We start from the raw sequence: 25,210 nt of genomic DNA, 5'->3' as shown, positions 1-25,210 counted from the left end.
CTCTCTCTGTGATGGGTTAGCAAACTCCAATCTCTCTCTCTCTCTCTGTGGTGGGTTAGCAGTCTACTCTCTCTCTCTCTCTCTCTCTGTGATGGGTTAGCAAACTCCAATCTCTCTCTCTTTCTCTGTGGTGGTTTAGCAGTCTACTCTTTGTCCCTCTCTATGATGGGTTAACAGTCTACTCTCTGTCCCTCTCTGTGATGGGTTAGCAAACTCCTCTCTCTCTGTGATGGGTTAGCAAACTTCTCTCTCTCTCTCTGTGATGGGTTAGCAAACTCCTCTCTCTCTGTGATGGGTTAGCAAACTTCTCTCTCTCTCTCTGTGATGGGTTAGCAAACTCCTCTCTCTCTCTCTCTCTCTCATGGGTTAGCAAACTCCTCTCTCTTTCTGTGATGTGTCAGCAGTCTCCTCTCTCGCCCTCTCTGTGCTGGGTTAGCAGTCTCTCTCTCTGTGGTGGGTTAGCAGTCTCCTCTCTCTCTTTGCAGAGCTGTGTGGTGGGTTAGCAGTCTCCTCTCTCTCTTTGTAGAGCTGTGTGGTGGGTTAGCAGTCTCCTCTCTCTCTTTGCAGAGCTGTGTGGTGGGTTAGCAGTCTCCTCTCTCTGTGGTGGGTTAGCAGTCTCCTCTCTCTCTTTGCAGAGCTGTGTGGTGGGTTAGCCCACGTGTGGCTGGCACTGCTGAGCTGCAGTGACAAAACTGGAAGCAAGGAGCTGCTCGTCTATATTTAACAGTCCAGTCAGAGCATACTATGCCAATGTGTAGGAGGATGATGAGAGATCTTCCAGCAGCAATACTGTACAGTCAGCTCATAGCTACATCTCAGAGAAAAGCCCAGCAACGTCTCTGGGAGAATCTCAATTGCATACTCCTCCCATCCGCTCTCATCGCCTCCTTCTCAAAACCCATTGGATGAGAAAGCCAGAGGTCCCGGCCCTCTGACTTTCTCCTCCAATGCGTATTGAGAAGAAGGCGAGGAGAGAACATGAGGAAAGTGTCATTGAGATTCTCCCTCAGAGGAAAAGCTAAGCTAGAGAGCATAGAAAGTACTGGAACAGCTAATCAGAAGAGCTGAGAATGCTTCAGTGACGCAGCAGCAGTAACATAACCCTGAGACCATGTTGGCTGCAGCAACATAACCCTGAGACCACGTTGGCAGCAGCAACATAACCCTGAGACCATGTTGGCTGCAGCAACATCAGGGTTAGAGAGAGAGGTTATGTTGCTGCTGCCAACGTGGTCTCAGGGTTATGTTGCTGCTGCTGCCAACATGGTCTCAGGGTTATGTTGCTGCTGCCAACATGGTCTCAGGGTTATGTTGCTGCTGCCAACGTGGTCTCAGGGTTATGTTGCTGCTGCCAACGTGGTCTCAGGGTTATGTTGCTGCTGCTGCCAACGTGGTCTCAGGGTTATGTTGCTGCTGCCAACGTGGTCTCAGGGTTATGTTGCTGCTGCCAACGTGGTCTCAGGGTTATGTTGCTGCTGCCAACGTGGTCTCAGGGTTATGTTACTGCTGCCAACGTGGTCTCAGGGTTATGTTACTGCTGCCACCAACGTGGTCTCAGGGTTATGTTGCTGCTGCCAACGTGGTCTCAGGGTTATGTTGTTGCTGCTGCCAACGTGGTCTCAGGGTTATGTTGCTGCTGCCACCAACGTGGTCTCAGGGTTATGTTGCTGCTGCCAACGTGGTCTCAGGGTTATGCTGATGCCACCAACGTGGTCTTAGGGTTATGCTGCTGCCACCAACGTGGTCTCAGGGATATGTTGCTGCTGCCAACGTGGTCTCAGGGATATGTGGGTGCAATAATTTAATAATATAGATTTCTAAATGTATTTTGGTGTAGTCAGCCTGTGAGTCACTGGTCCTTCCTGCTTTAATTTTTGCTTGTAAGCAGGAATCAGGAGGATAGAATTATGGTCAGATTTGCCAAATGGAGGGTGAGGGGGAGCTTTGTACGCATCTGTGTGTGTGGAGTAAAGGTGGTCTAGAATTATTTTCACTCTGGTTGCACATTTATCATGCTGATAGAAATTAGGTAAAACTGATTTAAGTTTCCCTGCATTAAAGTCGCCACTAGGAGCGCCGCTTCTGTATGAGCATTTTCTTGTTTGCTTATGACCTTATACAGCTCATTGAGTGCGGTTTTAGTGCCAGCATCGGTCTGTGGTGGTATGTAGACAGCTACGAAAAATACAGATGAAAACTCTCTAGGTAGATAGTGTGGTCTACAGCTTATCATGACATACTCTACAATCAGGCGAGCAAAACCTTGAGACTTCCTTAGATTTCGTGCACCAGCTGTTGTTTACGTATATGCATAGGCCCACGCCCCGTGTCTTACCAGAGGACGCTGTTCTGTCCTGCCAATGGAGTGTATAACCTGCCAGCTGTATGTTCTTAATGTCGTCATTCAGCCATGACTTGGTGAAACATAAGATATTACAGTTTTTAATGTCCTGTTGGTAGGATATATGTGCTTTCAGCTCGTTCTATTTATATCCCCGCGATTGAACGTTAGCTAGCAGGACGGAAGGCAAGGGCAGATTAGCCACTCGATTAGCCACAAGGCACCCTGATCTTTTTCCATTAAATCTGTTTCCTTCTCCAGCGAATCACCGGGATCTGTGCCTGGCCGGGTGTCTGTAGTAGTATATCCCTCCCTTCCGACTCATTGAAGAAGAACTCTTTGTCCAGTTTGAGGTGAGCAATCTCAGTTCTGATGTCCAGAAGCTCTTTTCAGTCATAAGAGACGGTAGCAGCAACATTATGTACAAAACAAGTTACGAACAACGCGAAAAAACAAACAAAATAGCATGGTTCGTTAAGAGCCGATAAGACGGCAGCCCTACCCTCCGGCGCCACGTTTCATCTAACCAATCATGTTCATTCTGCCCTGATTGGAAAAGGCTTAACAGGGGAAACCAATAAAAAGTACCCACTGACCTATCATTCAACCAATCACGTCATCCCCAACTATCTCTGGGGGTGGTCAGGGAGATCAGATCTTATAATTGTCTATACCGGTCTAAAAAATGTGAGCACAATCAGAATGTAGATGTAACAGAAAATAAACAGCTGATAAATGAAATGCAAGAAATATGAAGTAATAGCATACAATGATATCATTAATTTGTTTAATTTAGTGTGATACATTGTACAGATAAGATTTACAGGATCAATTAGGGCTCTTTTCAATCTGGATCGCTGAAGTGTTACAGATTACACGATAGAAATGTAAAGGTCATTTCTGATTGAGACGACATATGCATCGTGTACCGTGAATGCAGCCTCCGCTAACTTGGGAACATTGCCTTTAAATTGAAATCACACTGTAACGCTGAACTTCCGTAATATGGATTGAATGGAGCCCTTAGTCCGTAGGAAACATTATTACAATCATCTGACTGTACAAAAAGTGTTCGTCAACTTGTACACATCATACAACAGTGTGCAATCTGATTTACATTTTAATTACAAATTGCATGAGATTCAGATTATATAGAAGATAAATTGCAAATAATTTAATCAATGATGGCTATATTACAGAGAATTAAACATTAAATGAACAGGTCAAATTTAACAGATGGAGACACGTGTCATTAAGTGAGGGTTACTCTTTGGCCGGGTTTGAACGTCACTGTGACCTGAGGCTTACCTTGTCCTGAAGCTCCAAAGAACTTATACCTGAAAATACAGAAAACAAAAATGTTGGAAAGATAAATGCTTTGGAGGAACATAGTGGAAGAAAGTAAAACATTTGTCATAGATTAAAAAAAAGTTAGAAATGTGTTGATGCTTTTTGTTATTCATCTTAGCTTTGTATTTGAATAGCTCTTTGTCAACAGCAAATGAAAAATAATGCAAAAAAACAGCAAAGTAAGAATTACAATTACAGAATAACGTAGCTAGCATGGTGTCAAAACTATCTTGAAAAGACAGTATTCAATAGCTGTCATATTCTTGCCGGTTTCACCTCTCGACATCAAAGTATCCATCAGGACAATGAGAGATGACAGAGACACCCAGCAGATGAAGGATTCATCCTGTGAGAAAATGGAAGAAAACGTTCTTTGTGACATTTGTTTTTTCCAGAAATGTAGCAGAACGAAATGGAGGAATAGGCCTGGTTGCCAGTTTCAATCCGTTTCTGTTTTAGCCAACTCCTCTGTCACTTGTTGTCATGCCAAATATGGAGTTGTCTGAGGCAATCATAACAAATCTGGCAACCAGGGTAAAGGATGAAGGATTTTTACATATATTTGGTGTTTGTTTGAATCTACTTTGATTCTTGAGGCATGATTGATCAAAATATATGACATCTACTACATTCATATCAGAGCAAAGATGTACTGTAGTACTACTCACAGGTCTAAAGGAGGAATAATTTGAACATACATTTGGGGTTTATTTTCATCTACTTTGACTCATGAGAAATGATTGCTGAGAAATATTGATATCTATTACATTTTTATGGAGAGCAAATGTGTTTCCCAACTCCAGTCATCGAGTACCACCAAAAGCACACATTTTAGCCCCAGACAAGCACACCTGATTAACCCATAAGAGTCTAAGCCCTCTCTAAGCTGGGGGAGGGGGTGGGGTTCTACTAAGCTATATGGAAATGTTTTAAGAAAGTCATACCAAGGATCATTTAGCTATTTGATTTTTAAGATCACTTGAAGTACCAATAAAAATATATATATATTTGAGGGAAAATTGTAATTGGCCTTAGCGCTTTGAGCCAATACAACCGCATTGAATAACAAATTCACTACATGGAACAACAGATAGTCCCCCCAAAAATATAAAATAAGTTTGTTCTGAAGTGTCTGTCCTATATCTGAGAGATATAATAAAGATCAGGAAACATTTGTTATTTTTGTATTTAAGCCCTTAATTTTGGCACTTAACAGTGTCCATATACAGTATGCTTCAATTAATTTCTTTCAACTGGTACACGGGGAACTTTAGACAAGTCGTAGACAACCAATGTGTTCGTGAGAGTCTCATCTTTCCATAGAGGGGTCATATTAGGCATATTAGTCATATTTTTAGGCCAAACCGTTCGGATGCTAGAAACGGTTTTGTGAGAAGACCAATTTTTGTGGTGTCTCATGGTCTGACAAACACCGGTCCAGCTCTGTCACCGTGGAAGTGAGACATCGGCAGATGCGGTGGATTGAGGAGCATTCAATGTAAAAAAACAACAGATATCTCTAGCTAAAACTGACATATTTTAATGGGATTTTTTAAATTAAGGTAATTACATTTCAACCTTAGGGGGTTAAACTTGTCAACTAATCATCAAGCCCTCAATGAGTTGATTTAGGTGAGTTTGTCTGGGGTTACAACAGCAATGTGGGCTGTTGGTGGTACTCGAGGACTGGAGTTGGGAAACACTGGTCTAGCGAGTAAGAGCCAATGAATCGCGCGATTTCAGATAAAAGGATCAAACTTGGTAGGTGTACTATGAATACTGGAGTACTACTCACAGGTCTGTGTACCTCCTCCAGTCCTGCCTACTAAGGGAGGCTCTGGTGGCATCCAGGGCTGTGGTGAGGATGGCCTGACACAGGAGCAGACCTGGCCTGTTTTGGCCACCCTGGACTGGGACACTGTCCTCCTGCACGCACAGACAGACAGACATCTTCTACAGTTGTTTATTTGGTGCTACATTATCAGTGCTTTTAGAGAAATGTATGAAAAGTACTTTATAAACACATTATTTTAGATAAGGAACTAACAGTAGCTTGTTTGTAGTTGCTTTTAATGTTGCTGATGTCCAGTCGGCAGTGTTCTAGCTGGTCATGGCTGAGCTCCTCGTATCGTCCTGTAGAAAAGGACATGTAGGGGTGGGAGCAGCTAGAGTCTCTGACCGACGCACCAGTCAGGTCATTAGAGTTGGGCCCTGAGACACCCTGGGCGTTCTAGGACCCGGGAGAGAGGGGGGTGGACCAAACAGCTTTAGTTCACTTTCCTCGTGATAGTGTGTGATTGTACAATCTATCAATAAAGCTGTGTCCCAAATGGCACCCTATTTCCAATATTGTTCACTACTTTTCTATGGGTCCATAGGGCCCTGATCAAAAGTAGTGCACTACATAGGCAATAGGGTGCTATTTGGGAAGCATGTGATCATCATCTCACCAGTCCTAAGGTGGAAGGGTTGCCCAGCTCAGACTCATAGGAGCTGCTGAAGTACAGTCTCCAGAGGTTATCATGGGGGTCTTCGGTGGGACGTCACTGGGGTCCAGCAGCACCATGGAGTGATTCAGCCTGCTCCCGCCCTCTCCCGCAGAGTCATCAGACTCACTGCTGTGGTTCAGGAAGCTCATGACGCTGTCCAAACCCGACCACAGGTTCTGGTGAAATAAAGAAAGGAGTTAATGTGCTTGCTGAAAGCCAGAACCAGAAATACTTAATTTTCTATAAGAAATGTTGTTTCTAATTATTCCTACAGTTCTTTGCCCAGAGAAGGGCCCATTCGAGACATGGGTGACATGGAGTGGATTAAATTGGCTAGACCTTGATATAATTGAATGTACTGTATGTGTCAAATTCCCAATCTGGCCCTCAAACCATCATGGTCACCTAATAATCCCCAGTTTACAATTGGCTCATTCATCCCCCTCCTCTCCCCTGTAACTATTCCCCAGGTCGTTGCTGCAAATGAGAACGTGTTCTCAGTCAACTTACCTGGTAAAATAACGGTAAAATAAAATAAATAAATAAAAATTTAGCATTTCATATTGGAAAACTGCGTTTGTGGGTCATCACATTGATGTGGGAAATGTCACACCTCCCCTGCCATTAGCCCCAGAGCACCCCCTGGCTGTAGGATGACACATGCAGCAGGCTGAACACCAGGCTGCTGTGGATGGCCTAGCTGGGTGTTGTACAGCAAGGCTTTCAGGTCAGCTTCAGTGAAGGTGTCTGTGGCCCCTGCCGATGTGCCCTTGAGTAAGGCACTTATCTATAGCGACTTGGGTTAAGAGCATCTGCTAAATGACAAAAAATGTTACGTCAACAACCCAGGCTGGGAGCAGCAGAGTGGATACAAATTATCACTCATTTTCATACAGAGATAAAATGCTTTCTTCCATTAAAATCCTTCAAAAGCCTACAGCTGCATGTTTCTGACATATCACACTTCTTTTGACAAGAGCCTTATTGGCCCTGGTCAGGAGGGGGACAGTAGAGGCTATAGAGGACTGAGTGTGGTCCAGACCTGGTCAGGAGGGGGACAGTAGAGACTATAGAGGACTGAATGTGGTCCAGACCTGGTCAGGAGGGGGACAGTAGAGACTATAGAGGACTGAATGTGGTCCAGACCTGGTCAGGAGGGGACAGTAGAGACTATATAGGACTGAATGTGGTCCAGACCTGGTCAGGAGGGGGACAGTAGAGACTATATAGGACTGAATGTGGTCCAGACCTGGTCAGGAGGGGGACAGTAGAGACTATATAGGACTGAATGTGGTCCAGACCTGGTCAGGAGGGGGACAGTAAAGACTATAGAGGACTGAATGTGGTCCAGACCTGGTCAGGAGGGGGACAGTAGAGACTATATAGGACTGAATGTGGTCCAGACCTGGTCAGGAGGGGGACAGCAGAGACTATAGAGGACTGAATGTGGTCCAGACCTGGTCAGGAGGGGGACAGTAGAGACTATATAGGACTGAATGTGGTCCAGACCTGGTCAGGAGGGGGACAGTAGAGACTATATAGGACTGAATGTGGTCCAGACCTGGTCAGGAGGGGACAGTAGAGACTATATAGGACTGAATGTGGTCCAGACCTGGTCAGGAGGGGGACAGTAGAGACTATATAGGACTGAATGTGGTCCAGACCTGGTCAGGAGGGGGACAGTAGAGACTATACAGGACTGAATGTGGTCCAGACCTGGTCAGGAGGGGGACAGTAGAGGGCCATGTCCAGGCTGCCAGGCCTCAGCAGGGCTGGGTCTATCAGGTCTGGACCACTTCTGGCAGCCAGGACATACACACCTGGATACACACACACAAATGCAGAAAGAAAAGGAAACACGCGAACTGCTAAGCAAAATGAATCTTACTCACTAAATGATTGTGCTGGTAAACTGCTAAGCAAAATGAATCTTACTCACTAAATTATTGTGCTGGTAAACTGCTAAGCAAAATGAATCTTACTCACTAAATTATTGTGATGGTAAACTGATAAGCAAAATGAATCTTACTCACTAAATGATTGTGCTGGTAAACTGCTAAGCAAAATGAATCTTACTCACTAAATGATTGTGCTGGTAAACTGCTAAGCAAAATGAATCTTACTTACTAAATTATTGTGCTGGTAAACTGATAAGCAAAATGAATCTTACTCACTAAATTATTGTGCTGGTAAACTGATAAGCAAAATGAATCTTACTCACTAAATGATTGTGCTGGTAAACTGATAAGCAAAATGAATCTTACTCACTAAATGATTGTGCTGGTAAACTGATAAGCAAAATGAATCTTACTCACTAAATTATTGTGCTGGTAAACTGATAAGCAAAATGAATCTTACTCACTAAATGATTGTGCTGGTAAACTGATAAGCAAAATGAATCTTACTCACTAAATTATTGTGCTGGTAAACTGATAAGCAAAATGAATCTTACTCACTAAATTATTGTGCTGGTAAACTGATAAGCAAAATGAATCTTACTCACTAAATGATTGTGCTGGTAAACTGATTGTCAAAGCTGTCGCTCTCCTCATCCTCGGAAGAGGTGAGGAGAGAAGGATCTTCAGACCAATATGCGGAGTCAGGGAAATATGCCATCTTTTTTTATTAATACGAAAACTGATGACACGAAAACAAACACTTTCAAAACTTACAAAATAACAAAACGACGTACACGCAACCTGAACATAAACTTACATGGACAAACGTAAACTCACGAACAGGAACGGACATCGAAACGAACGAACAGCCAAACAGCTCCAAAAGTGAATACATCTAACATAACGAAGACATCACAGGAGACAATCACCCACAAACACACAGTGATAATGCCCTACCTAAATATGACTCTTGATTAGAGGAAAATGCAAACCACCTGCCTCTAATCAAGAGCCATACCAGGCAAACCGAAACCAACATAGAAACAGGTAACATAGACTGCCCACCCAAAACACATGCCCTGACCATAAACACATAAAAACTAACATAAATAGGTCAGGACTGTTACAGTACCCCCCCCCCAAGGTGCGAACGCCGGGCGCACCAGCACAAAGTCCAGGGGAGGGTCCGGGTGGGCAGTTGACCACGGTGGTGGTTCCGGTTCAGGACGCTGTCCCCATACCACCATAGTCACTCCCCTCTTCTTTCTACCCCTTCTAATGCCCACCCTAACACTACCTTCCCCTAAATAAACAGCTAGCACCAGGACAAGGGGCAGCACCGGGACAAGGGGTAGCACCGGGACAAGGGGCAACACCAGAACAAGGGGCAGCACCAGGATAAGGACCATCACTGGAATAAGGGGCAGCACCGGGACAAGGGGCAGCACCGGGACAAGGGGCAGCACCGGGACAAGGGGCAGCACCGGGACAAGGGGCAGCACCGGGACAAGGGGCAGCACCGGGACAAGGGGCAGCACCGGGACAAGGGGCAGCACCGGGACAAGGGGCAGCACCGGGACAAGGGGCAGCACCGGGACAAGGGGCAGCACCGGGACAAGGGGCAGCACCGGGACAAGGGGCAGCACCGGGACAAGGGGCAGCACCGGGACAAGGGGCAGCACCGGGACAAGGGGCAGCACCGGGACAAGGGGCAGCACCGGGACAAGGGGCAGCACCGGGACAAGGGGCAGCACCGGGACAAGGGGCAGCACCGGGACAAGGGGCAGCACCGGGACAAGGGGCAGCACCGGGACAAGGGGCAGCACCGGGACAAGGGGCAGCACCGGGACAAGGGGCAGCACCGGGACAAGGGGCAGCACCGGGACAAGGGGCAGCACCGGGACAAGGGGCAGCACCGGGACAAGGGGCAGCACCGGGACAAGGGGCAGCACCGGGACAAGGGGCAGCACCGGGACAAGGGGCAGCACCGGGACAAGGGGCAGCACCGGGACAAGGGGCAGCACCGGGACAAGGGGCAGCACCGGGACAAGGGGCAGCACCGGGACAAGGGGCAGCACCGGGACAAGGGGCAGCACCGGGACAAGGGGCAGCACCGGGACAAGGGGCAACACCGGGACAAGGGGCAGATCCCGGCTGAAGGACTCTGGCAGGTCCTGTTTGGACGGCTCTGGCAGGTCCATGCTGGCTGACGGCTCTCGACGCTCATGGCAGACTGACGGCTCTCTACGCTCATGGCAGGCTGACGGCTCTCGACGCTCATGGCAGGCTGACGGCTCTCGACGCTCATGGCAGGCTGACGGCTCTGGCTGCTCATGGCTCTGACGGCTCTGGCTGCTCATGGCTCTCTGACGGCTCTGGCTGCTCATGGCTCTCTGACGGCTCTGGCTGCTCATGGCTCTCTGACGGCTCTGGCTGCTCATGGCTCTCTGACGGCTCTGGCTGCTCATGGCTCTCTGACGGCTCTGGCTGCTCATGGCTCTCTGACGGCTCTGGCTGCTCATGGCTCTCTGACGGCTCTGGCTGCTCATGGCTCTCTGACGGCTCTGGCTGCTCATGGCTCGCTGGCGGCTCTGGCAGATCCTGTCTGGTTGGCGGCTCTGGCAGATCCTGTCTGGCGGGCGGCTCTAGCGGCTCCTGTCTGGCGGGCGGCTCTAGCGGCTCCTGTCTGGCGGATGGCTCTGTAGGCTCATGGCAGACGGGCGGCTTTGCAGGCTCATGGCAGACGGGCGGCTTTGCAGGCTCCTGGCAGACGGATGGCTCAGATGGCGCTGGGGAGACGGATGGCTCAGATGGCGCTGGGGAGACGGATGGCTCTGGCCGGATACGGCGCACTGTAGACCTGGTGCGTGGTGCCGGAACTGGAGGCACCGGGCTAATGATAAGCACCTTCCTACTAGTGCGTGGAGCAGGGACAGGGCACACTGAACTCTCAAAGCGTACTCTATACCTGGTGCGTGGTACCGGCACTGGTGGCACCTGGCTGAGGGCACGCACCTCAGGACTAGTACGGGGAGAAGTGACAGTGTGTACAGGACTTAGGAGACGCACAGGTGGCTTAGTGCGTGGGGCCGGAACTGGAGGCACTGAACTGGATACACGCACTATAGGGAGAGTGCGTGGAGGAGGAACAGGGCTCTGGAAATGCACTGGTAGCCTAGTGCGTAATGTAGGCACTGTAGGTACTAGGCTGGGGCGGGGAGGTGGCGCCGGAAATACCGGACCGTGCAGGCGTACTGGCTCTCTTGAGCATTGAGCCTGCCCAACCTTACCTGGTTGAATGCTCCCGGTCGCCCTGCCAGTGCGGCGAGGTGGAATAGCCCGCACTGGGCTATGCAGGCGAACCGGGGAAACCATGCGTAAGGCAGGTGCCATGTATGCCGGCCCGAGGAGACGCACTGGAGACCAGACGCGTTGAGCCGGCCTCATGACACCTGGCTCAATGCCCAATCTAGCCCTACCAGTGCGGGGAGGTGGAATAACCCGCACTGGGCTATGCACACGTACAGGAGACACCGTGCGCTCTACTGCGTAACACGGTGTCTGCCCGTACTCCCGCTCTCCACGGTTAGCCTGGGAAGTGGGCGCAGGTCTCCTACCTGCCCTTGGCCCACTACCCTTTAGCCCCCCCCCCAAGAAATTTTTGGGAGTTACTCACGGGCTTTTCGGGCTTCCGTGCAAGACGTGTCCCCTCATAATTCCGGTTACGAGCTTGAATCTCCTGCTTCCATCCACGTCTCCTAGCTGCCTCCTCATACCAGCGCTCCTGGGCTGTGGCTGCCTCACTCTTCTCACGAGAGCAGCGATTTCCTCCAGTTTGCGCCCAGGGTCCTCTACCAGACAGGATCTCCTCCCAAGTCCAAAAGTCCTTGTTGCTCCGTCGAGCATTTTTCCCATACCGCTTGGTCTCTGTATTTTGGTGGGTGATTCTGTCAAAGCTGTCGCTCTCCTCATCCTCGGAAGAGGTGAGGAGAGAAGGATCTTCAGACCAATATGCGGAGTCAGGGAAATATGCCATCTTTTTTTATTAATACGAAAACTGATGACACGAAAACAAACACTTTCAAAACTTACAAAATAACAAAACGACGTACACGCAACCTGAACATAAACTTACATGGACAAACGTAAACTCACGAACAGGAACGGACATCGAAACGAACGAACAGCCAAACAGCTCCAAAAGTGAATACATCTAACATAACGAAGACATCACAGGAGACAATCACCCACAAACACACAGTGATAATGCCCTACCTAAATATGACTCTTGATTAGAGGAAAATGCAAACCACCTGCCTCTAATCAAGAGCCATACCAGGCAAACCGAAACCAACATAGAAACAGGTAACATAGACTGCCCACCCAAAACACATGCCCTGACCATAAACACATAAAAACTAACATAAATAGGTCAGGACTGTTACACTGATAAGCAAAATGAATCTTACTCACTAAATTATTGTGCTGGTAAACTGATAAGCAAAATGAATCTTACTCACTAAATTATTGTGCTGGTAAACTGATAAGCAAAATGAATCTTACTCACTAAATGATTGTGCTGGTAAACTGATAAGCAAAATTAATCTTACTCACTAAATTATTGTGCTGGTAAACTGATAAGCAAAATGAATCTTACTCACTAAATGATTGTGCTGGTAAACTGATAAGCAAAATTAATCTTACTCACTAAATTATTGTGCTGGTAAACTGCTAAGCAAACTGAATCTTACTCACTAAATGATTGTGCTGGTAAACTGCTAAGCAAAAGTTATCTTACTCACTAAATGATAGTGTTGGTAAAATAACTGTTGATCATTTGATTGAACATAAAAAAGCAGACTAAGCAAAGCCTAATGAAATGTATGTAAAACATATGACAGCAGTGTCCGCTCTAGGTGCCCCCTTCCTGTCTCCGTACCCTGTAGTCCCTCCACCCCGTCCAGCTGGGTGACCACCTGGTCAGTGACCCCTGTGTTGTCATGACCCCTCCTGGGGGTCAATGAGTCAAACTCATCAGAGAACAGGAAGCAGGGCTTAGCAGCCTGAGCTCTACAGTTGAACAGAAACACAGTGAGGCATGGGTTAACACCACAGTTTAGTTACAGTGTAGTTTACAGTAGAGGGAAACGAACACAGGGAGGCATGGGTTAACACCACACCACAGTTTAGTTACAGTGTAGTTTACAGTAGAGGGAAACGAACACAGGGAGGCATGGGTTAACACCACACCACAGTTTAGTTACAGTGTAGTTTACAGTAGAGGGAAACGAACACAGGGAGGCATGGGTTAATAACACCACAGTTTAGTTACAGTGTAGTTTACAGTAGAGGGAAACGAACACAGGGAGGCATGGGTTAATAACACCACAGTTTAGTTACAGTGTAGTTTACAGTAGAGGGAAACGAACACAGGGAGGCATGGGTTAACACAACACCACAGTTTAGTTACAGTGTAGTTTACAGTAGAGGGAAACAAACACAGGGAGGCATGGGTTAACAACGCCACCACAGTTTAGTTACAGTGTAGTTTACAGTAGAGGGAAACGAACACAGGGAGGCATGGGTTAATAACACCACAGTTTAGTTACAGTGTAGTTTACAGTAGAGGGAAACGAACACAGGGAGGCATGGGTTAACACAACACCACTGTTTAGTTACAGTGTAGTTTACAGTAGAGGGAAACGAACACAGGGAGGCATGGGTTAACACCACACCACAGTTTAGTTACAGTGTAGTTTACAGTAGAGGGAAACGAACACAGGGAGGCATGGGTTAACACCACACCACAGTTTAGTTACAGTGTAGTTTACAGTAGAGGGAAACGAACATAGGGAGGTATGGGTTAATAACACCACAGTTTAGTTACAGTGTAGTTTACAGTAGAGGGAAACGAACACAGGGAGGCATGGGTTAACAACGCCACCACAGTTTAGTTACAGTGTAGTTTACAGTAGAGGGAAACGAACACAGGGAGGCATGGGTTAATAACACCACAGTTTAGTTACAGTGTAGTTTACAGTAGAGGGAAACGAACACAGGGAGGCATGGGTTAACAACGCCACCACAGTTTAGTTACAGTGTAGTTTACAGTAGAGGGAAACGAACATAGGGAGGCATGGGTTAACAACGCCACCACAGTTTAGTTACAGTGTAGTTTACAGTAGAGGGAAACGAACACAGGGAGGCATGGGTTAACAACGCCACCACAGTTTAGTTACAGTGTAGTTTACAGTAGAGGGAAACGAACACAGGGAGGCATGGGTTAACAACGCCACCACAGTTTAGTTACAGTGTAGTTTACAGTAGAGGTAAACGAACACAGGGAGGCATGGGTTAATAACACCACAGTTTAGTTACAGTGTAGTTTACAGTGGAGGGAAACGAACATAGGGAGGCATGGGTTAATAACACCACAGTTTAGTTACAGTGTAGTTTACAGTAGAGGGAAACGAACACAGGGAGGCATGGGTTAATAACACCACAGTTTAGTTACAGTGTAGTTTACAGTAGAGGGAAACGAACACAGGGAGGCATGGGTTAACAACGCCACCACAGTTTAGTTACAGTGTAGTTTACAGTAGAGGGAAACGAACACAGGGAGGCATGGGTTAACAACGCCACCACAGTTTAGTTACAGTGTAGTTTACAGTAGAGGGAAACGAACACAGGGAGGCATGGGTTAACAATGCCACCACAGTTTAGTTACAGTGTAGTTTACAGTAGAGGGAAACGAACACAGGGAGGCATGGGTTAATAACACCACAGTTTAGTTACAGTGTAGTTTACAGTAGAGGGAAACGAACACAGGGAGGCATGGGTTAATAACACCACAGTTTAGTTACAGTGTAGTTTACAGTAGAGGGAAACGAACACAGGGAGGCATGGGTTAACACAACACCACTGTTTAGTTACAGTGTAGTTTACAGTAGAGGGAAACGAACACAGGGAGGCATGGGTTAATAACACCACAGTTTAGTTACAGTGTAGTTTACAGTAGAGGGAAACGAACACAGGGAGGCATGGGTTAATAACACCACAGTTTAGTTACAGTGTAGTTTACAGTAGAGGGAAACGAACACAGGGAGGCATGGGTTAACACCACACCACAGTTTAGTTACAGTGTGGTTTACAGTAGAGGGAAACGAACATAGGGAGGCATGGGTTAACACCACACCACAGTTTAGTTACAGTGTAGTTTACAGTAGAGGGAAACGAACATAGGGAGGCATGGGTTAATAACACCACAGTTTAGTTACAGTGTAGTTTACAGTAGAGGGAAACGAACACAGGGAGGCATGGGTTAACACCACACCACAGTTTAGTTACAGTGTAGTTTACAGTAGAGGGAAACGAACATAGGGAGGCATGGGTTAACACCACACCACAGTTTAGTTACAGTGTAGTTTACAGTAGAGGGAAACGAACACAGGGAGGCATGGGTTAATAACACCACAGTTTAGTTACAGTGTAGTTTACAGTAGAGGGAAACGAACACAGGGAGGCATGGGTTAATAACACCACAGTTTAGTTACAGTGTAGTTTACAGTAGAGGGAAACGAACACAGGGAGGCATGGGTTAATAACACCACAGTTTAGTTACAGTGTAGTTTACAGTAGAGGGAAACGAACACAGGGAGGCATGGGTTAATAACACCACTACAGTTTGTAGCAATGGTTACAGTGTTGTGTAGCAGAGTGCACGTACCTGTGGAAGACATCTCTGACAGACTGCTCACTGGCTCCAATGTACCTGCTGAGGAGTTCAGGACCCTGCAAACAGTAAAACACATTCATACACTGAGACCATGCAACAATAGCAACGCATCAGTTTTAACAAACACTTCTTAGTAAGTGATGCTGGGGCTGCCAACCCAAATGGCACCCTATTCCCTACATTGTACATTACTTTTGACCAGAGTAGAATACAATATAGGTAATAGGGTGCCATTTGGGACGGGCCCTGGTACCGTATGTTTTTTATCATTAGTATAAAGTTTGCTGTAATTATAATGAAAAGTTACATTTACATTTTTTGGGTCATATGTGACCTCGTCCTCTGCTGTTCGGATAGACATGATTGTACGCTCTGACTGCTCTTTTTTTAATTGGAATGCGGTATCACCCAAAGACATGGTAAATCTTCCAGAGGCCCAACCTCAGCAGAACACACACAGATGAGCGTTCTAACAACCCCTTATTCTGTTGCATAAAACAACCGTTTGATGCAATAACAGCATTATAACATCATCTTGTAATTTCTCCACCATAAACCCCATTTTGAGAGTCCTCTCAATTTAAAAGAAAATTACAAGATTTAAGAACATTAACTCACATGTAGAAAATGCATAAAATCAATAACTCATTGCATGGGTTCCTCCCATCTCCCACTCATGTCGATTTTATGCACAGAAGACCCCTGTCCTGCTGCCTTCACTGGATGCTGAGAAGGCGTTTGACAGGATGGAGTGGAGCTTTCTGTTCTTAGAAAAGTTCAATATGGGCCCAAACTTTATTAAATGGATTAAGTCCCTATACTCTCATCCAAATGCCATGGTGACTGCGAACGGACTGAACTCTGACAGATTTCCTTTGGGACGGGGCACAAGACAAAGGTGCTCGCTGTCCCCCCTGCTCTACTTGTTGGGGGCGTAGCTTCTGGCAGAGTTGATAAGAGCAATACAAGTATTATGGGTGTTTCTGCAGGCGGCCTGCAGCAAAAGATTTTGCTTTACGAAGATGATGTCTTGCTCAACATTTCCAACCCTGAGAAATCCCTCCCATTTTAGACACAATTGCTCAGTATGGCAAGTTTTCAGGATGTAAGATACATTTGAACAAATTCACTGTTTGTCCTCTCAATCTTACACTCACCAGCTCTATGAAGACACTGTCCGTTCCAATGGAAGTCACAGGGGTTTCAATACCTTGGGATCTTCGTAACGCCAGATCTGAATTTCCTTTTCATGGAAAATTATCTCCCACTCCTTGATCGAATCAAGAATGATTTCCAAACCTGGATCTCCCTCCTAATTAGCGTAGTAGGAAGAATTAATGTCATCCGTATGAACATCCTCCCTAGACTGAACTATTTATTTCAGATGCTCCCATGCTATCTCTCAGCTTCCTTTTTCAAAACAACTAACCAAAGCATCACCAAATTTATATGGGGCAATAAAAAACCTAGGATCAAATTCTCCACTCTATCGAAACCTGAATCTAAGGGTGGTCTTGCCCTTCCCTCCCTTCAATTGTACTACTGGTCTGCCCAAATCCGCAACATGCTAACATCGATCACAAACAGACAAGAGTCAACGTGGATTCAGATAGAAGCCCAATCCTGTGGTTCATTGCCCCTAAGCTCAATTATATTCATTAATAACTTCAGTGAAGTGGGCAACATAGCCAAAACCTTTGTGATTTACAGCACCCTACTAGCGTGGAGGGACTGTAAGAAATACCTGGGCATTTCCTCCCAAATATGTTCTCACTCGCCTACAGTATGCAACCCAGACATGCCAAAAGCCCTGAGTGATGCCAACTTTAATCTTTGGCATACTCTAGGAATCAGGACCTTTTCAGACCTATTTCATCAGAAAACCACTACACTGAAATCCTTTCAAGAGCTCTGCAGTGAATTCAATGTGCCAAGATCCATTAAAAAAAAAAAATCTTCAAATTAGACATGTCGTTTCCTGATTTACTTCCAAGAGGAGGTTTAGAGCTCAGCTGAATGAAGTTGAAACCCTTCTTGCTACAATACAATCCATTAAAGGCAAAATCTCCTATATCTATAGACTCCTTTCTGAGAAAGGGGGCTCCTCCTTTACTCCTTTGAAAATAATCTGGGAAAAGGACCTTGGTCTGACTATCAATGATGAGTTATGGGCAGAGATTTGCGACAGGGTATACTGCTCCTCTACTACCGTAAAAATGAAAGAATCTAATTACAAATTTTATTACACCCCAATAAGACTCCATAGAATGAAAACAGACATTTCTCCTAACTGTAAAAGATGTACCTCTGAAAGTTGAACCTATATGCATGTATTTTGGAGCTGTAGAGAGATTGCCAGGTTTTGGCAATCTATACATACTGCTGCACAGAAAATACTAGATGTACAGTTTGATATGACCCCGTGTCTCTATCTTCTTAATGCCCAGCAGGACTTTGTTCTTGATCCTGACAGAGAAAATGTGTTTATGACCATCACATACTTTGCTAAGAAATGTATTCTTCTATTGTGAGCTTCTAATACTTCTACATTTAAAATGTGGATTGACCAGATTGTTGACTTTCTCCCTCTTGAAAAGCTCTGCAAGAAACCTCCACAAGAGACAGCCCAAGTTTGATAGACTCTGGTCTCCACTACTCAACTATATTTTGGACAGAGTGAATGGAGTAATTAGGGAAAGGAGCAGATACATGTTGTGTAAGGAAACAAATTATTTGCTCGTCGTCTCAGCTAAGGCTGGAAATAGCTAACAAGAACCTTGATAGTGCTGCTGAAAGTTTATTTTTAATTTTATATATATATAATATATATATATATAATTGTTAGTTATTTTTTTTAAGTCTGTCACATCTGTGAATGTGGAATGTGTTTTGTTGGTTGATTGATTGAAAAATAAAACTTTAAATTGCAAAATAATCTAAAAATAAACAATCACCAAACAATACTTGTTCCCCTCACAAGGGGTCAACTCAACGAAGTCCATCATTAAGTGCTCAAAAGGTCCTTCAGGCCTTGGATGGGATGCGGGGGATACTGAAATGCAGCATCCAACATTATTAGTCATGCAAATCAAACATTTCTTGCAGAAATGTTCTGCAAACACAGTAGAACCTACTGTACACCAATATGTATTTACAAGATCCACTATCCCTCCTTTTGACACATGGTCTTGACCATGAGACAATTTGGCAAGGAAATGGAAAGCACAACAGGGCATGGCTGGTCTGCTCATCTGTAAATAGCCCATCCAATCTACCTACCTCATCCCCTTATTGTTTTTATTTACTTTTTTGCTCATTTGCACACCAGTATTTCTACTTGCACATTATCATCTGCACATCTATCACTCCAGTGTTAATTTGCTACTATGGCCTATTTATTGCCTTACCTCCTCACGCCATTTGCACACATTGTGAATAGACTTTTTCTATTGTGTTATTGACTGTACGTTTGTTTATTCCATGTGTAACTGTGTTGTTGTTTGTGTCACACTGCTTTGCTTTGCTTTATCTTGGCCAGGTCGCAGTTGTAAATAGAAGTTCTCAACTGGCCTACCTGGTTAAATAAAGGTGAAATAAAAACATTTAAAAAAATGGCTGGTCTGCTCCACTCATCCAGCCACACACTTGAAGTATCTTTACGACAGCACCCAGCCCACTTGTGTCTCTCTGACTCATCAACCGTTGCCTGCAAAGCAACTACGTCATCAACAGAGAAAGGCTTGGTGGGAGCTGAAACTGCTGCCATCTGTAGGATGGGGGAAACAGAACAGGAAGCAGCCAATTTAGCTACACGGTCAACTTTAGTGTTCCCCAGAGAAATGTTGTCATCAGAGGAAGAATGTGTTTGACACTTGATTATAGAAACAGAGGAGGGCAGCGCGACCGCCTGTAAGAGAGACGAAGCAAGGTTACTGTGTGCAATCTGTTTTCCAGACGAGGTCAAAACGCTCTATTCTTCCACAATGTTCCAAAATCATGCACAACACCAAACGCATATCTTCTATCAGTGTAAATGTTAAGAGAGATGTCCTTTCACAAAATACAAGCTCTAGTCAGGCCAAAAAGTTCTGCCGCCTGGGCTGATAAGTGTGAATTGAGTCTAGCACTCTCCAGTTTCCAAAACAGTCACAGCATAACCAACTCATTTATCCCCTTTTTCCATTTCTCTGGGCAGACCTATCTACAAAAAACTCAAAGTCTGGATTGTCTAACGGGGGTCTCTCAAGGGCTACAGTCAATTTCAATAGTTACGTCCCAGTCATCATCTTCACCGGCATTTGCTGTAGGGAGAAGAGTTGAGGGGTTAAGAATTGTACATTGTTTCAGAGTAACATGAGACATTGTCAACAGAATGTTCTGATAGTCTAGCAGTCTCGCATGTGTCTAATGAGTCGTTCTTGCCTGTGAAATAATTGTGTGCACAGCATGGGGCACATGGACGGTTAGGGGTTAAATAGCTACAACATCGGAACATGCTAAGACAGCCTCAGTAGCAGCCGCTACTGATCTCAAACAGTGCGATCAGGGGAATGGTTTCCTATCCAATCATTTAGAATAATAACAAACAGGTCTATATCCCACACCATGATACTGTGTCAAAACTGCTGACATAAACCCACTCGTCTCCTAAACAAAGAGATGGAAGGGCTTATTTTGGTCTGATGAACCCAAGCAAGGGGTAGACATTGTTTGTTTCAATTTTACCAATGCCATCTCAGCTTTATCAGTCCATACCACAACTTCACTCGCATCCATCTTTCTACCATGAATACAATCCTGCAGCGGTTGAACTCTCTCTGCATAGTCTTTCAACCACGGTCGACAGTAACCTGCCACACCCAACAAAGACATCCTGTGCTGCTTGGTAACAGGTTTAGGCAAAGCTTTAATTGCCTCTAATCTATCTTTGGAGGGTGTGACCCTCAGAAGTAATGTCATGACCTACAGTGGCAAGAAAAAGTATGTGAACCCTTTGGAAATACCTGGATTTCTGCATAAATTGGTCATAAAATTTGATCTGATCTTCATCTAGGTCACAACAATGCACAAACACAGTCTGTTTAAACAAATAACATACAAACAAATATGTTTTCATGTCTTTATTGAACACACCGTGTAAACATTCACAGTGCAGGGTGGGGAAAGTATGTGAACCCTTGGATTTGATAACTGGTTGAAGACAGCAATTACCTCAACCAAACGTTTTCTGTAGTTGCGGATCAGACCTACACAACGGTCAGGAGGAATTTTGGACCATTTGTTACGTACGCCTCTTATAGAAGAGGGAACGCATCACCCTGCTACAACTCAACTCCCCGTGGAGTAAAAGAGGTATGGGATTGTAGGTGCGAGTAAGGATGACAAAAGGCAGAGAATTTACCGTTTACTGGGAATTTATTCCTTCACACGGTAAATTTGGGGAAAAGTGGCTGAACGAAAACAAAGCAAATGTCAAAGCCCCATCTCCTACCTCACCTGCCTGCCCACTACTTACCTAACCTTTTAGCACCACCTGGTGCGCTAACCAAAATACAGGGGGTGGTCCGCCCAGGTCTTACCTAGTGTGCATAGACTGTAAATACTACGGGTTATGTATGCCCGCAGGCATCTTGCCTAAGCACTCTCTAGTTGCCTTCCCCTTCCCCCCTGGGAACAAATGAAAGAATACAAACGTAAGTGAACAATTTCAAGAATCAAAAACACTGTGTCCTATTGACACACACAGGACATACTAATAAGCTCTCTTTCTCTGAGCAACAAACTAACACAGAACATAACAATCAGCTCTCTCCTAACAAAGGAACAATAAAGCTGCTTGGAGGAATTTCAGGAAGCCATCCTGAAACACACACATACAAACAAAACCACAATACAGAAACTGGGGAACATAACACCATTCCTCTTTACAAAACTGTTTCAGTTCAGCAATATTCTTGGGATGTCTGGTGTGAACTGCTCTCGAGGTCATGCCACAGCATCTCAATCGGGTTGAGGTCAGGACTCTGACTGGGCCACTCCAGAAGACGTATTTTCTTCTGTTGAAGCCATTCTGTTGTTGATTTACTTCTGTGTTTTGCATCATTGTCCTGTTGCATCACCCAACTTCTGTTGAGCTTCAATTCGTGGACAGAGAGCCTTACATTCTCCTTCAAAATGTCTTGATAAACATGGGAATTCATTTTTCCGTCAATGATAGCAAGCTGCCCAAGCCCTGAGGCAGCAAAGCAGCCCCAAACCATGATGCTCCCTCCACCATATTAACAGTTGGGATGATGTGCTGTGCCTTTTCCTCCACACATAGTGTTGTGTGTTCCTTCCAAACAACTCAACTGTAGTTTCATCTGTCCACAGAATATTTTTCCGGTAGCGCTGTGGAACATCCAGGTGCACTTTGGCAAAATTCAGACGTGCAGCAATGTTTTATTTGGACAGCAGTGGCTTTTTCCCGTGGTGTCCTCCCATGAACACCATTCTTGTTTAGTGTTTTACGTATTGTAGACTCGTCAACAGAGATGTTAGCATGTTCCAGAGATATCTGTAACTCTTTATCTGATACTCCTAGGTACCTCATTGAGCATTCTGTGCTGTGCTCTTGCAGTCATCTTTCCCAAACAGCCACTCCTAGGGAGAGTAGCAACAGTGCTGAACATTCTCTATTTATAGACAATTTGTCTTACCATGGACTGATGAACATCAATGCTTTTAGAGATACTTTTGTAACCCTTTCCAGCTTTATGCAAGTCAATAATTCTTAATCTTAAGTCTTCTGAGATCTATTTTGTTTGAGGCATGGTTCACATCAGGCAATGCTTCTTGTGAATAGCAAACTCAAATCTTGTGAGTGTTTTTTATAGGGCAAGGCAGCTCTAACCAACATCTCCAATTCCAATCTCGTCTCACTGATTGGACTCCAGGTTAGCTGACTCCAATTAGGTTTTGGAGAAGTCATTAGCCAACCTACACTGTGAATGATTAAATGATATATTCAATATAGACAAGAAAAATACAATCATCTGTGTGTTATTAGTTTAAGCACACTATGTTTGTCTATTGTTGTGACTTAAATGATGATCAGATCACATTTGATGACCAATTTATGCATAAATCCAGGTAATTCCAAAGGGTTCACAAACCTTTTCTTGCCACTGTAAATATTTAACGGAGCTCCGGCATAACTGCATTTAACTGGGGGAAAATCAACAATGCTTGAGTGTCCTCGTGACATCTCTCCTCTGATTGTGAGCAAACCAACAAATCGTCAACATACTGAACAAAAGTACTCCCTCCTCCCGGAGCAACAAAACCCTCTAGGTTTCGAGACATTTCTTGGGCAAACGTTTCCCTTTTTTTACCCAAGAAACGAGAACCAGTACTGTGACTCTTCAGGCACAGGGGTGCTAAAGAAAGCATGAGACTAAATCATTGGTTATTTTCTTGGTGTTGTCATCACAGTAGCCCAGTATGGGGAATAGAAAGTTGCTGTTGAAGCTGAACACTTTCCTTCCCCTTCCCAGGCCACCCAATCAGTTGCTTACATCACTTTCTTCATCCAAATACCCACATCTTTCCATTGTGTTCCAGGTGCTTTTGATAAGCTACAATGAGGAACAGAACTAGGGACTTCATGCTACGAAGTCTTCTCCTCTGTATATCCCATTCATTATTCTCAACTTTCTCTTTTTGTTTTGACCATCTCTGTTGGTATTCAGCGTTCTCTTCACATGCGGAAACAGCAGCAGTACAGTGTAGGTAATCAGACACTTCCCATTTACCATGCAATAGGGAAGAGAGGGATTGCTCTCTCAGCTGTCCCTCAACATGTTGATCAATCAGGTGCCAAGCATAGTAACAGTTCATAAGGCACGGGAAGATTACATTTTCTCTCGATCCCAATGACAATCCTTCTTCAATACAGACATACCCTCATTTTACACAGCAAATCTCTTCCTAATAAATGTACTAAATGTACTGGGCAGGCGGAGGAGTACAGGAATCGGTGTCTCCATTTGCCCTCTCCCCACTCCATGTCCAGGTGAAAAGTCAAACATTCTTCAGAGGGAATTCCAGAAGCTCCAACTTTGTGCATTGTTTTTTTGAGAGGTAGGCAGACATTTAACACTGAGACTGCGGCCCCAGTGTCCACCAAAAATTGAATTTTATGTTTATTAACTAAAATATCAATAAGGTGGTCAATTTTAGCATTTGACAGGTTTCTGGTTCTTCATCATTGTTTTCTTCATTAGTTTCTTCTTTTTTCCACATCATCCTATGGTTGGTAGCCCCCATGGCCTCCTTCTCTTCCAAATGGGTTGTTCACCTGCACACCCACAAGTTGGGACTGCCACTCTCCTTGGCCTTCTCCTGCTCCAGGACAGTGTATTGAAAGATGCCCTACCTTCCCACAGTTGTGGCAGCTCCAGTCTCACCCTCCGTAAGCTCCAGCAGGGGCCCCTTAGACTCTACCTCTGCCTCTTTGACTTCCACGGTTGCCACCATTTTCTCTGTCTTTTTCCTCCTCCAGAGTAATACATCAGCTGTGCCTTCTTCAGTGTCTTTCCGTCCTTAGTTTATTTTTCTTCAACTGTCTTTCCGCATTGGTGATATATGGCTTTACGTCAGACAGTGGTTTTGTTTCCCATGAAATACAAGTTGTAGTTACAGCTGTCTTCAGATCTTGTCTCAGGCCTGTCACCACAGCATGACACAATAAGCTGCTGTATGAGTCTTGGTCAGGCATCAGACCTGAGTGTTGGAGGAAGACTGTCTCCATTCTTCCCATGTAGTCATTGCATTTTTCATCCATTGCCTGTTTGGTGGAATGGATTTTCCGCCAGTCTGTGCGTTTGGGGAAAGCAGACTTTATAGCTGTAAAATCTGCATCCAGCTGGTCACCACGATCAGCAACTGGTACATTGTAGTCCCACGTGTTTATAGTCCTTCCATTTAGATTTCAAGCAGCGGCAGAGTATTTCTTCAATTTCTCCGGTGGTGGGGTTGTACATGGATATGATTGCTTTTACCTCTTCCTCACAGCATCCTTTGCTGGTTCAATGACATGGTCCACTATTGCTTTAATTTTGTCAACATCCCATGGTTTCTCCATTTCCAACATCCTGCCTCCATTGGGGTTGGGGTAGGTATTATTGGAAACATTCCCTCAAGCTTCTTTTTGGAGGTTTTCTTTCTATCCTTCTGCTGGTCTTTTCTGCTTTGTCCTTCATTGCTGTCCTCGCTGCAGCTCCTTTCATCTTCATCTTGGCTACTTTCTTCATTCCTCCTGCTTGCAATCATTACTTTGCTTCTCGTTTCTCTACTTTCTTCTTTTCTCTTACGTTTCTCCAGTTCTTTTCTGAGCTCTTCTAGCTCCTCTTCTTCC

General features: G+C 45.1%; 1 pseudogene; it reads right to left on the bottom strand.

The window, feature by feature from the left end:
* Positions 1–3,046: 3,046 nt before the first annotated feature.
* LOC129820339 (peroxisomal ATPase PEX1-like) overlaps positions 3,047–25,210 on the bottom strand; it is a 29,340-nt pseudogene continuing 7,176 nt past the window's right edge.

This window comes from Salvelinus fontinalis, chromosome 22 (assembly GCF_029448725.1).
Source record: "Salvelinus fontinalis isolate EN_2023a chromosome 22, ASM2944872v1, whole genome shotgun sequence".
Lineage (NCBI taxonomy): Eukaryota > Metazoa > Chordata > Actinopteri > Salmoniformes > Salmonidae > Salvelinus > Salvelinus fontinalis.
Note: the sequence above shows the minus strand (reverse complement) of the source record. Positions and strands in the feature narration are given on the sequence as shown.